This window comes from Pristiophorus japonicus, chromosome 1, assembly GCF_044704955.1.
Source record: "Pristiophorus japonicus isolate sPriJap1 chromosome 1, sPriJap1.hap1, whole genome shotgun sequence".
NCBI classification, from domain to species: domain Eukaryota; kingdom Metazoa; phylum Chordata; class Chondrichthyes; family Pristiophoridae; genus Pristiophorus; species Pristiophorus japonicus.
The window spans coordinates 204,093,507-204,107,775 of NC_091977.1; the positions used below are offsets into that span (position 1 = coordinate 204,093,507).

Sequence of the window (14,269 nt, forward strand, 5' to 3'; positions counted from 1 at the left end):
CGACCCCCAGAAAAGAAAGGTGTCTATGGGACATATCAGGAGGGTAGAGGAACCCTGGCAGTCGATCCAGATCGATTACATCGGGCCCCTACCCACTGTCCAGGGAGGTTACAAGTACTGCCTAGTATTAGTGGATGTATTCACCCAATGGGTGGAAGCCTTCCCATGCCGAGCAGCCACTGCCCTGGGAACAGCTAGGATCCTGGTCAGAGAAGTGTTCTCCCGATGGGGACTACCACAATACGTGGAGTCCGACCAAGGGAGTCACTTCACCGGGCAGGTGATGCAGGAGACCCTTAAGGTACTCGGCATCAAATGAAAATGGCATGTCGCCCACAACCCACAGTTATCCGGGCCTGTGGAGCGTTTAAACCACACTATCAAAGAAAGGCTGCGCAAAGAGACAGGGGACTCACCCAAAGGGTGGGTAGAGGTCCTACCACTGGTCCTCATGGGGATCCGGGCCAGCCAGTCAAAGAGCACGGGGTACTCCCCGTACGAGCTCATGATCGGCAGAGTCATGCGAACCCCCACCCGTGTGTTAGCCCCGGGACTTATGGAAGGTCAGCTTAGGGAAGCGAACTGGGACAGCTTTGTCAGGAATCTGTTTGAACACCTTAAACAGATTCACTGGCAGGCTGCTAACAACATGGGAAAACAGCATCGGAGCAAACGACTACTGCTAAAACCCCGCAAGCACCACAAGTGGGAGATAGGGGACTAGGTTATGATAAGGAACTACGCTCGAGTAGAGGTCTTTGAGGCACTGTATATGGGACCGTACCACATTGTCGACAAGGCAAGCCCCATGATCTATGCCATAAAATTGCCCCGCCGAACAAAGTGGTTCCACATAAATCAGTGAAAACTCTTCAACCAGGGGCAGCAGCAAAACGTAAGGGACAGCCAAAAACTGTAAACCGCACTAAAAAGACAGGGACCCCCAGCCAACAGCCCCCAACTGTGGAAATCCCACAGGGGACGTGGCAGACCCACAGACTGTACCTAGAGGGGCGGTGGTCTGTGTTACTGGAGGAGCTGTCCCCCCAATCATTTGGGACTCGGACGCATCCCCAGCGGCCGGAGCCTTAAGAAGGACTCCCCGCACACCACGGCCATAGACGCCATGGTCACCAGCGCCCCAATTTGAATGGTTCAGCCCCGTGAGAGGGACCAGCTGCAAAAGGGCACCTAAGGTCAGAGACCAGCCCGCGAGCAGGGACACCCAGCCGGTAGCCTCGGGCAACAAGGGACTCCCAGAAGATAGCGGTGGAACAGCCACCAAGCGAGAGTCCCAGCCCATAGCCCTCAGCCAGGCAGTACCCCCAGGGGAAGAAACGAACCAGGCAGCCACACCCAAAGGAGCAGTGTGCTGCAGCACCGGAGGGGACATTCCCTCAATAGTGTGGGACTCAAACCCATCTCCGGTCAGGGTACTTAGGGTTAGATGGTGCAGACCGACCTATCACCTACCTCATTGGACACCCAGCAGGAGAAGATGAAAGTGAGAAGGCAGGAATTAACCTGTCCACCATGGCAGATGTACATATATAGCGATGTGAATTTAAGGATGTTTAGCAATATGAATTTAAGTATGTTTAGTGAATAAGTTTAGAATAGTGTAAGATTTATCTGTCTAATGATAAGTATATATGTATCAGTTAACTCGGGTAAGGAAAAGAATCTACCTGTGCAGCTGTTAAAAAGAAGCACAGGCCGGGTAACACCCGGGAGTAAGAAGAATCTACCAGTGAGATAATAAGCAAAACAGCTGTGAGATAAAGTTAAAAGCAGACATCAGTCCACAAGGAACTGAATAAGACAGACAGTCAATTAAAGACTATGAGCCCAATTTGGAACTCGGTCACCTTTGTCAAGCCAGAGAGCTTTCTCAGGGCTAGACAATCTGTTTTAAGTGCCCCTACAGGGAAGAGAACAGTATGGAAAGGATCCTGTTCCTGCTCGCCCTGATAAGGATGAGCAGCAGCGGCTGAGGAGACGTGGAAGAATCCCTCATTTACGGGTGTTCAGGAGGGAGAGCACCGATCGTAACCGCCGGGGGTGGCCCCCGAGACGTGGAAGAACTCGCCGTTTACACCCACGAGGGAAGATGGTCAGGGTGGCTGGGATCTAACTCTACCCGCTACTCCAGCCAGGAAGGTTTTTACCTACGGGGAGGCCTCAGTTCCATGCCCCCGGATACGGATCATCACTGCCCGAGTCAGTGTTAGAGGGAAAACATGTGTGTTTGACTTGCAAAGGAAGCATTCCCCTGGGAAGATGGTGGTGGCTCAGAAAACTCAGCAAGGATGTATGGAAACAGGAATCGGACTGGGAAAGACTCAGTAATGATACGTACCGCACCATCACGGGGACACGGGGAGGAGTAAAAGTGTATTGGGACAAATGGTGGGAATCCGAACAAGGAATTTATGTTTGCATGTGGGGATCAGAGAGTATTTGTCCCGCAAGCATATCGATCGCCTTCGCCAGGCAATGGCAAGATGAAGGGGAAGGGATGGGGTGGGATTCTAGCCTACACAGGTGCGCGGTCCCACACTCCCCACTCCCAATTAACGCCACCAAACTAAGAGCACACATTAAGAAACCCCTGCCCACAACCCCGCCAATACGCACAGTAATAGAAAGGTGTCCTCCCACCACCAAGGGACCTGGGAACGGATTAGTATTGGTACCGACCGAAAAGGTGTTATACCAGTAGCTTCAGTATTATTAAACCTTACCGAGGTACACCTGCCTGCATGGTGTCCGAAGGAAACAGAGTTGCTATACCAAACCCTACTCAGAGACATGTTTAAGAAATTTTATGTTAGACTTTGGAACTGTCGGCAAAGCAGACCTATACACCCTAAACGCTAGGGATACCATGAGCTCAGGGAGACCTAGAAGGGGAATCATAAACGACGTACAATACAGCATCCTCTGTAATAAATAGCCTAGATGACATAGAGCTGCAAACACAGATAAACAGTTTAAAGACCCAATTGAGAAAAATCCTGAAACAGCAGAATACCGCAGTAGGTTCAGAACTACATGAGGACCAGGCTATTACTGTCCATTGAAAAGAAATTGTGGCTGAGCTGGAAAAACATGCACAGACAGTGAATGCACTCATGCGGGAGGATAGAAATGCTTCAGACCAGGCTGCACAGAACGAGGTGTGCGTACTATATGGGGCATGGTTGTTGGGCGAGGGCCGCAACAACCTGGAGGATTTAAAACAAGGTGCAGTCCCCTCTTGGATCAGGAACAAGCACCTCGCAGCCCTCCACCTGTACAGCAATTCACTAAGCCCGTGCCAGCTGCGCCTAGCCTCTGAAGCCTAACCCTGTCCCAGTAGACTGTGGGAAATCTAACCACACTATGCGGGGAATAGTATTAAGGATGCCGGTCATGTGTGGGACAGCCCGACCCGCACCGGTGCACCAGGTGGAGAACATTGGAGCTATTCAGGGAGATGCACACATCCGTTTCGCAGCAGTCCCACCCTATGTCATAAAGTGGGAGCACGCTGTAACGGGTACTGACCTCTCTGGGTCCAGGGTGCACACGTAATTCTGTGTCCCCAGTACTTGAATGCCTATTCAAAGTCACAGTGTGGGTTTAAAGCTGCTGGTGCACAGCCTATTAACTGCACCATGGAGGTAAAGGCACAAGACCATGTCCCTCCACAGGTAGCCTACATAGGGGTGGGACATATTGTGTCACCACCAGTGCACCCCACTACCAATATGGACACTTCTGGTGTCCGATAAGTGACAGCAGTTTTTGCTTCAAACCTGAGGCATCAATTCAAGTGGCCCAGGAACGGATTGTCCCCATTCCTGAACCCTCCACTGTCCACCTCACTGTGAAGGAAAACATTACAAACCTGCAGGATTATGTTGTACAATTCGGCTATGCAATTCCCCCTCTACCCGAACATCTTACCGCTCTGCTAAAAGCTGTAATTATCTCACAAAAACACTTCTACACTCTAGAACAGAAAACCATTGAGATAGGAAAAAAGATTCTTGAGATCACCATTCTGCCTTGGTGGGACCTTTTCAGAAATATAGAGGTCCTAGTCTGGATCCCACACTTTAGTTATTTGTCAACTCGCGATTATTCTTTACTTATGGTGTCTCACTTGCCGAGTGAAACGCAGAGGCCGTCAGGTCAGGCACCAAAAGATGCTATACGCTCCTTGGCCGAACTTGGGATCGCACAGGGAGGGATGACACCATACTGCCATGTTTAATTTGTGTTTGATTTTACCTGCTGTAAACCACAACATCGCGAGTGTTATAAGAATGTTACTTAAATATTTTAACTATGTACCTTTATTTTACTGAACTTAAAATGTGTTTGACTATGGACCTTTATGCTATTTGAGAATGTGTTACTATGTGTTTTTATTTTACTTTACTTAAAGTTGTGTATGACTGTATACCATCGTTTTACTGTGAAAACCGAGTAAAAGAGGGACATCATACCGCCTTTTATGCTATAACCGAATTGTAATGACTGTATTCGCCTGTATATTGCATTGCATTTCAACGGGAAATACAGGGTAATGTTTAGCTAGTATAAATGCAGGGAAGGTTGACTCTCAGGAGCAGGAATTTTGCTTACCTTGATTGACACTCGAGTGTGGAGTGTCAACAGGGGGGAATGCAAAATTCACAAGAAACCCCCCCCAGTGTTTGGGTTCATTCGAAAGGAAATTTAATTTAGGACTATCTACCAAAAAGGTTGGAACTCTAAAGTGCTTATGGAAGAAACTACGAACTTTAATAGAATTTTGGATTTTAAAAGACAAACTCAAGGCTGTGGGCGGACCTACGGAACTAGCAAGAGACAGTCTAATTAAATAAAGCTACCTGGGTGTGAGGACTGAGTTAACCTATCTGGAAGAATGAGTATTCGAAAATCCTTCCCCCACAAGAAATATTAACATCACAAAATCACCCAGAGGTAGCTACCCATCAACATGGGTCTGGACAACCATTTCAGCATATACATCACAAAGAGGCCCAATCCAGCCTGTATGCGAAAGAATAAGCACAAAAGGACATTGCAATTACCAAACTAATATTTCCATCAGGAAACAGTTTTCGAACATCAACCCACCCAAGACATATCAACTTTTAACGAGCCCAACAAATTATTACAAAGAACCAAGCCCGCCAAAATTATATAAAGGATTTTGAAAGATTTGGCGGCAAGATTAGAACACTGAAATCGTATAACTGACCCCTGTTTTCAACAGAGGTGAGGTGGTTGCTGGGTGGCTGCAAGGCTGCTACTGCCTCAGGTGCAGTGCTGCACCGGGTGCAACTGCGAGTATGTCATCAAGACAAGGAGAGAAACCAACGCGACAGTTGTAAACTAACTTCTCCAGCCTCGAAGTCCTGAAGAAAGGAAGAACATCACTATCGCAGCAGCGACCGACCACAGTCAACGTGGTATCAAGGGAAAAACAACCGCGATCTACCGTTAACTATCAAAAGGGTTGGTAAGCATAGTCCCTGGAGTCTAACCTAGCTAGAATTAGGTATTGGGAGGTGGGAGGTATCATTTACTGTGACTCCCCCTTTGAATGTATAGTGCACGGTTCTTTATTAGAGTGATTTGTGATTGTAAGTTTAACCTTGTACCTTTCCTTGTATTGTTCTTTATTAGAATGATTGTAAGTTTGGCCGTGTATTTTCCTACAAGAGTAATAATCCTGTATTACCCTGACTGTAATAAAACCAAAGTTCTTTGCATCAAACCAGTGTCCTCTGCACTTTTGCCACACCGCCCAATAAATCCAGAGTACAGAACCCAAGGGAGTGGAAGCGATTCGAACCGCTCAAGTTGGTCAGAAGGGAACCTGACCCCCTCAGAGACCCCCCCCCCACCTTACAAGGAGCTTAAAAGAAGTGGCTGCAGAGATACTGGCTGCATTGGTTGTTACCTACCAAAATTCCCTGGATTCTGGGGAAGTCCGAGTGGATTGGAAAACTGCAAATGTAAAGCCTCTATTTAAAAAAGGAGGCAGACAAAAGGCAGGAAACTATAGACCAGTTAGCCGAACATGTGTCGTTGGGAAAATGCTGGAGTCCACTACTAAGGAAGCAGTAGCGGGACATTTGGAAAAGCATAATTCAATCAAGCAGAGTCAGCATGGTTTTATGAAAGGGAAATCATGTTTGACAAATTTGCTGGAGTCCTTTGAGGATGTAACAAGTAGGGTGCATAAGGGGGAACCAGTGGATGTGGTGTATTTGGATTTCCATAAGTCATTTAATAAGGTGCCAAATAAAAGGCGACTGTACAAGATAAAAGTTCATGGGGTTGGGGGTAAAATATTAGCGTGGATAGAGGATTGGCTAACGAACAGAAAAGAGAGAGTTGGGATAAATGAGTCATTTTCCAGTTGGCAAACAGTGACTGGTGGGGTGCCACAGGGATCGGCGCTGGGTCCTCAACTATTTAAAATCTAGGTTAATGACTTGGATGAAGGGACCGAGTGTAATGTCGCCAAGTTTGCTGACGATACAAAGATGGATGGGAAAGCAAATTGTGAGGAGGACACAAAAAATGTGCAAAGGGATATGGACAGGCTAAGTGAGTGGGCAAAAAATGTGGGAAAATGTGAGGTTATCCACTTTGGTATAAAAAATAGAAAAGCAAATTATAATTTAAATGGAGAAAAATTGCAAAGTGCTGCAGTACAGAGGGATCTAGGGTCCTTGTGCATGAAACACAAAAAGTTAGTATGCAGGTACAGCAAGTAATCAGCAAGGCAAATGGAATGTTGGCTTTTATTGCAAGGGAGATTGAGTATAAAAGCAGAGAAGTCCTGCTACAACTGTACAGGGTATTGGCAAGGTCACACCTCGAATACTGCGTACAGTTTTGGTCTCTATTTAATGAAGGATATACTTGCATTAGAGGCTGTTCAGAGAAGGTTCACTCAGTTGATTCTGGAGATGAGAGGGTTGACTTATGAAGATAGGTTGAGTAGGTTGGGCCAATATACATTAGAGTTCAGAAGAATGAGAGATGATCTTATTGAAACATATAAGATAATGAGGGGGCTCGACAAGGTGGATGCAGAGAGGATATTTCCACTCATAGGGGAAATTAAAACTAGAGGACATAGTCTCAGAATAAGGGGCCGTCCATTTAAAACTGAGATGAGGAGGAATTTCTTCTCAGAGGGTTGTAAATCTATGGAATTCTCTACCCCAGAGAACTGTGGAGGCTGGGTCATTGAATATATTTAAGGCGAAGATAGACAGACTTTTGAGCGATAAGGGAATAAAGGCTTAAGGGGAAGTGGAGCTGATTCTATGATCAGATCAGCCATGATCTTATTGAATGGTGGAGCAGGCTCAAGGGGCCAAATGCCCTACTCCTATTTCTTATGTTCTTAGCTCCACTTCTTGAAAGAATCATAAAGGATGCAATATATGAATACTTGGATAGAGTGAGACATATTCGGGACACCCAACATGGCTTCATAAAAAAAAAGGTCATGTCTCACAAATCGAATTGTATTTTTTGATTTCCAAAAAGTTTATGATACATACCGCACAAGAGGCTTCTCCAAGATAGGAGCCTCTAGTATTAGTGGAAATATAGTGAGCTGGATATAGAACTGGCTGGCAGGACGCAGGCAAAGATTAGTTATAGATGGATTGGGATCTGTTTGGAGACCGGTCACCAGTGGCGTCCTGCAGGGATCAGTGTTGAGACCGTTACTTTTTACTATTTTTAGTAATGATCTGGATTCAGGGATTGGCGGCACAATTGGCAAATTTGCAGATGATACCAAGATCTGTGCAAGAACTGTAGAAGAGGCTCGTCTGATTCAGGCAAATCTTAATGTGTTGGGAGACTGGGCTCATAATTGGAAAATGATGTATAACATAGAAACATGGAAAAATAGGTGGAGTAGGCCATTCGGCCCTTCAAGCCATCACTGCCATTCAATAAGATCATGGCTGATCATTCCTTCAGTACCTCTTTCCTGCTTTCTCTCCATACCCCTTGATCCCCTTCACCGTAACAGCCATATCTAACTCCCTCTTGAATATATTCATTGAACTGGCATCAACAACTCTCTGCGGCAGGGAATTCCACAGGTTAACAACTCTCTGAGTGAAGAAGTTTCTCCTCATCTCAGTCCTAAATGGCCTATCCCTTATCCTAAGACGATGTCCCCGGTTCTGGACTTCCCCAACATCGGGAACATTCTTCCTGCATCTAACCTGTCCAGTCCCGTCAGAATCTTATATGTTTCTATGATATCCCCTCTCATCCTTCTAAACTCCAGTGAATAAAGACCCAGTTGATCCAGTCTCTCCTCATATGACAGACCAGCCATCCCTGGAATCAATCTGGTGAACCTTCGCTGCACTCCCTCAATAGCAAGAACGTCCTTCCTCAGACTAGGAGACCAAAACTGAACACAATATTCCAGGTGAGGCCTCACCAAGGCCCTGTACAATTGCAGTAAGACCTCCCTGCTTCTATATTCAAATCCCCTTAGATAAGTGCAGTGTTATGCATATGGGCAGGACAAATGCCTTTCCCTGGAGTGAAAGGCATTTGTCCTGCCCATATGCATAACTCTCCAGGGAAAGGCATTAAAAACGATGAAGATTGAAAGAGATTTGGGCATTCTAGTGCATACATCTTTAAAGATACACGAGCAATGCCGTGCAATGATAGCTAGAGCAAATGGGGTATTGGGGTGTATCCATAGGGCAATTGAGTAGAAGATGAGGCGTACTGCTTTACATAAGAACATAAGAATTAGGAACAGGAGTACATCATCTCGCCCCTCGAGCCTGCTCCGCCATTCAACAAGATCATGGCTGATCTGGCCGTGGACTCAGCTCCACTTACCCGCCCGCTCCCCATAACCCTTAATTCCCTTACTGGTTAAAAATCTATCCATCTGTGATTTGAATACATTCAATGAGCTAGCCTCAACTGCTTCCTTGGGCAGAGAATTCCACAGATTCACAACCTTCTGGGAGAAGAAATTCCTTCTCAACTCGGTTTTAAATTAGCTCCCCCGTATTTTGAGGCTGTGCCCCCTAGTTCTAGTCTCCCCGACCAGTGGAAACAACCTCTCTGCCTCTAACTTGTCTATCCCTTTCATTATTTTAAATGTTTCTATAAGATCACCCTTCATCCTTTTGAACTCCAACGAGTAAAGACACAGTCTACTCAATCTATCATCATAAGGTAACCCCCTCATCTCCGGAATCAGCCAAGTGAATCATCTCTGTACCCTCTCCAAGGCGAGTATATTCTTCCTTAAGTAAGGTGACCAAAACTGCACGCAGTACTCCAGGTGCGGCCTCACCAATACCCTGTACAGTTGCAGCAGGACCTCCTTGCTTTTGTACTCCATCCCTCTCGCAATGAAGGCCAACATTCCATTCGCCTTCCTGATTACCTGCTGCACCTGCAAACTAACTTTTTGGGATTCATGCACAAGGACCCCCAGGTCCCTCTGCACCGCAGCATGTTGTAATTTCTCCCCATTCAAATAATATTCTATTTTACTGGGTTTTTTTTCCCCCCAAGGTGGATGACCTCACATTTTCCGACATTGTATTCCATCTGCCAAACCTTAGCCCATTCGCTTAACCTATCTAAATCTCTTTGCAGCCTCTGTGTGTCCTCTACACAACCCGCTTTCCCACTAATCTTTGTGTCATCTGCAAATTTTGTTACACTACACACTGTCCCCTCTTCCAGGTCATCTATGTATATTGTAAACAGTTGTGGTCCCAGCACCGATCCCTGTGGCACACCACTAACCACTGATTTCCAACCCAAAAAGGACCCATTTATCCCGACTCTCTGCTTTCTGTTAGCCAGCCAATTCTCTATCCATGCTAATACATTTCCCCTGACTCCGCGTACCTTTATCTGCTGCAGTAACCTTTTGTGTGGCACCTTATCGAACGCCTTTTGGAAATCTGAATACACCACATCCATCGGTACACCTCTATCCACCATACTCGTTATATCCTCAAATAATTCCAGTAAATTTGTTAAACATGATTTCCCCTTCATGAATCCATGTTGCGTCTGCTTGATTGCACTATTCCTATCTAGATGTCCCGCTATTTCTTCCTTAATGATAGCTTCAAGCATTTTCCCCACGACAGATGTTAAACTAACCGGCCTATAGTTACCTGCCTTTTGTCTGCCCCCTTTTTTAAACAGAGGCGTTACATTAGCTGCTTTCCAATCCGCTGGTCCCTCCCCAGAGTCCAGAGAATTTTGGTAGATTATAACGAATGCATCTGCTATAACTTCCGCCATCTCTTTTAATACCCTGGGATGCATTTCATCAGGACCAGGGGACTTGTCTACCTTGAGTCTCATTAGCCTGTCCAGCACTACCTCCCTAGTGATAGTGATTGTCTCAAGGTTCTCCCTTCCCACATTCCTATGACCAGCAATTTTTGGCCTGGTTTGTGTGTCTTCCACTGTGAAGACCGAAGCAAAATAATTGTTTAAGGTCTCAGCCATTTCCACATTTCCCATTATTAAATCCCCCTTCTCATCTTCTAAGGGACCAACATTTACTTTAGTCACTCTCTTCCGTTTTATATATCGGTAAAAGCTTTTACTATCTGTTTTTATGTTTTGCGCAAGTTTACTTTCGTAATCTATCTTTCCTTTCTTTATTGCTTTCTTAGTCATTCTTTGCTGTCGTTTAAAATTTTCCCAATCTTCTAGTTTCCCACTAACCTTGGCCACCTTATACGCATTGGTTTTTAATTTGATACTCTCCTTTATTTCCTTGGTTATCCACGGCTGGTTATGCCTTCTCTTTCACTGGAATATTTTTGTTGAGCACTATGAAAGAGCTCCTTAAAAGTCCTCCACTGTTCCTCAATTGTGCCACCGTTTAGTCTGTGTTCCCAGTCTACTTTAGCTAACTCTGCCCTCATCCCACTGTAGTCCCCTTTGTTTAAGCATAGTACGCTCATTTGAGACACTACTTCCTCACCCTCAATCTGTATTACAAATTCAACCATACTGTGATCACTCATTCCGAGAGGATCTTTTACTAGGAGATCGTTTACTATTCCTGTCTCATTACACAGGACCAGATCCAAGGTAGCTTGCTCCCTTGAAGGTTCTGTAACATACTGTTCGAAGAAACAATCCCGTATGCATTCTATGAATTCCTCTTCCAGGCTACCCCGTGCGATTTGATCAGACCAATCAATATGTCGGTTAAAATCCCCCATGATTACTGCCGTTCCTTTTTCACATGCCTCCATTGTTCCCTTGATTATTGTCCGCCCCACTTTGAAGTTATTATTTGGGGGCCTATAAACTACACCCACCAGTGACTTTTTCCCCTTACTATCTCTAATCTCCACCCACAATGATTCAACATTTTGTTCATTAGAGCCAATATCATCTCTCACAACTGCCCTGATATCATCCTTTATTAACAGAGATACCCCACCTCCTTTCCCTTCTTGTCTATCCTTCCGAATTGTCAGATACGCCTGTATGTTTAATTCCCAGTGTTGGCCACTCTGCAAACATGTTTCTGTAATGGCCACCAAATCATACCCATTTGTAATGATTTGTGCCGTCAACTCATTTACTTTATTTCGAATGCTGCGTGCGTTTAGGTAGAGTGTTTTAATACTAGTTTTTAAACCATGATTTTTAATTTTGACCCCTCCTGCAGCCCCTTTTTTTTCATACATATTGTCCCTTCCTATCACCTTGTGGTTTACACTTACCCCAGTGCTACTCTGCTCTGTTGCCTCCTGCCTTTTGCATTCTTTCTTGGGGTCCTGTTCATCTGCGCTCTCACCCACTCTAACTAGCTCAGAGCCCTTTCCTGGGTTCCGAATACTCCTCGCATTGAGGCACCGAGCTTTCAGGCTTGCCTTTTTATTACACTTTGATCCTTTAGAATTTTGCTGTACATTGGCCCTTTTTGTTTTTTGCCTTGGGTTTCTCTGCCCTCCACTTTTACTCATCTCCTTTCTGTCTTTTGCTTGTCTCCATTTTGTTTCCCTCTGTCTCCCTGCATTGGTTCCCATCACCCTGCCATATTAGTTTAACTTCTCCCCAACAGCACTAGCAAACACTCCCCCGAGGACATTGGTTCTGGTCCTGCCCAGGTGCAGACCGTCCGGTTTGTACTGGTCCCACCTTCCCCCAGAACCGGTTCCAATGCCCCAGGAATTTGAATCCCTCCCTGCTGCACCACTGCTCAAGCCACGTATTCACCTGCGCTATCCTGCGATCCCTACTCTGACTAGCTCGTGGCACTGGTAGCAATCCCGAGATTACTACTTTTGAGGTTCTACTTTTTAATTTAACTCCTAGCTCCTCAAATTCGTCTCGTAGGACCTCATCCCTTTTTTTTAAAACCTATGTCGTTGGTACCATTGTGCACCTCGACAACTGGCTGTTCACCCTCCCTTTTCAGAATGTCCTGCACCCGCTCCGAGACATCCTTGACCCTTGCACCAGGGAGGCAACATACCAACCTGGAGTCTAGGTTGCGGCCGCAGAAACGCCTATCTATTCCCCTTACAATTGAATCCCCTATCACTATCGCTCTCCCACTCTTTTTCCTGCCCTCCTGTGCAACAGAGCCAGCCACGGTGCCATGAATTTGGCTGCTGCTGCCCTCCCCTGATGAGTTATCCCCCTCAACAGTACTCAAAGCAGTGTATCTGTTTTGCAGGGGGATGACCGCAGGGGACCCCTGCACTACCTTCCTTGCACTGCTCTTCCTGCTGGTCTTCCATTCCCTAGCTGGCTGTGGACCCTTCACCTGCGGTAAGACCAACTCGCTACACGTGCTACTCACGTCATTCTTAGCATCGTGGATGCTCCAGAGTGAATCCACCCTCAGCTCCAAATCCGCAACGCGGTCCGTCAGGAGCTGGAGGCAGATAGACTTCCCGCACACGTAGTCGTCAGGGACACCGGAAGTGTCCCCGAGTTCCCACATGGTACAGGAGGAGCATATCACGTGACCGAGCTCTCCTGCCATGACTTAACCCTTAGACACACTTAATTTGGCAACAACAATGTTAACAGGTTACTTACTTACTTGTACAAGACCTTAGTCAGGCCGCACTTGGAATATTGTGCCCAGTTTTAGTCTCCTCACATGGTGGGTAATATTGAGACTCTTGAAAACGTGCAGGAGGGTCACTAGTCTAATTCCAAGTCGAAAGCATCTTAAAGTTACCAAGATAGGTTAAAAGAGTTGGGACTCTTTACCTTAGAGCAATGTAGACTATGGGGGGATATGATTGAGGGAATAAGATAATGAAGGGAATAGACAGTGTTCCAGCTGACCGTTTATTTCAACTAAATAAGTTAGACAGGACCAGGGGGCACAAATTTAAGTTGTATAAGGCTAGATCTAGGTTAGATGTCAGGAGGTGGTTCTTGTCACAGAGAATTGTAGGCCTCTGGAACAAGCTGCCCTCTCATGTTGTGGATGTAGATTCAGTGAACTCCTTCAAGCAAAAGCTGGATTTGTTTCTGGCTGCGGTGGAGATCACCTCTTTTAGAAGGTAAATACTGCAGGAATTTAATGGCCAGAGTGATCTCCTGGACTAGCTTCGATCACCTCGATGGGTCGGAGAGGAATTTCCCAGATTTTTTCCCCAAATTAGCCTGTGTTTTTTAAAAATCTTTTTTTACCTCAGCAGGTCACACGGTCATAGGGTTTTGAGTGAGGTGGTGTGTATATGTTGTGATACACAAGGTATCGCAATTGTGTGGGACAGGCTCGATGGACCAGATGGTCTTTACCTGTCCGTCAATGTTCGTATGATATCAGCCCATCTCCAACATGGAGGCACACTGAACCCGTATCCCACACATTGGCATTCCAGCAGGTGATACACTCAGATCAACTTGTGTTCAAATACACTGCTTTTCTGCTAGAACAACAGGGAAACTATAACATTTACAAGTAGCAAACAGTATTGCGTCAAACATTTCAACATGGCAGTTCCATCAGTGGTCAATTTCGCACTCCTATTACACCAATATTTTATTTTGGAATAGATGAGAATTTCCAAAAATTATACAAACAAATGATACTGTATAATGAATAACCAGGTATGAATAAAAGTTTGTTAAATTAAGAGTATCGCCAACTTTAGCAGTGATCCTCTGCTGAATTCTATTTCACACAACTGCCTTATGCTGCAAGGAACAGTATCTGAATTTCCAATTGAAAGGA

The 14,269-nt window shown here is 45.7% G+C and overlaps 1 protein-coding gene across 1 annotated transcript in view; it reads right to left on the reverse strand.

Annotated features, from left to right (window-relative positions):
* LOC139268221 (hsp90 co-chaperone Cdc37-like 1) overlaps positions 1-14,269 on the reverse strand; it is a 61,249-nt gene that overhangs the window by 14,161 nt on the left and 32,819 nt on the right. The gene's annotated exons all lie outside the window — the stretch shown is intronic.